Raw genomic sequence first — 474 nt, forward strand, 5'->3', positions numbered from 1 at the left:
AGAAAAAAAATTGTCAAAAGTGATGAAAAAAGAGACAAAAAATTAAAAACAATGATTAAAAAGCGTCAACAAAAGGGATGATTTTCAATGTCGACGGGAAGACGACACGAGGGTCAAAGCCAAGTTCACAAAATGCTTCACAAAAAAAACTGAATACATTCATTACGAGACAATCATTACATTACATTATAATCATCACATGACACAAACACCAAGCTCAGACAGGTTAAAGATGATAAAAAGCAGCATGTATGTGTAAATGCTCCTCAGCATGGGCTCCAAGGACCAGGAGGTTTCCTCCCCATGTCCATGTAGTTGTCTGTCTTACACGTTTCATCATCATGTTAAAAACTCATGTTAAAAAAATGAAGTGTCACAATTTTAGATGACATGGCCGGCTCTTCCTGGAGTAACGCTAGATTTATTCCAGCTATGAGTTAAAGTCTCACCTGAGTTAAAGTCTTACCCGAGTTA

The 474-nt window shown here is 36.9% G+C and overlaps 1 protein-coding gene across 1 annotated transcript in view; it reads right to left on the reverse strand.

Moving 5' to 3' along the window:
• LOC116701124 (uncharacterized) overlaps window positions 1–474 on the reverse strand; it is a 21,455-nt gene that overhangs the window by 8,458 nt on the left and 12,523 nt on the right. The window lies entirely within an intron of this gene.

The sequence above is a fragment of the Etheostoma spectabile genome, chromosome 13, assembly GCF_008692095.1.
Source record: "Etheostoma spectabile isolate EspeVRDwgs_2016 chromosome 13, UIUC_Espe_1.0, whole genome shotgun sequence".
NCBI lineage: Eukaryota > Metazoa > Chordata > Actinopteri > Perciformes > Percidae > Etheostoma > Etheostoma spectabile.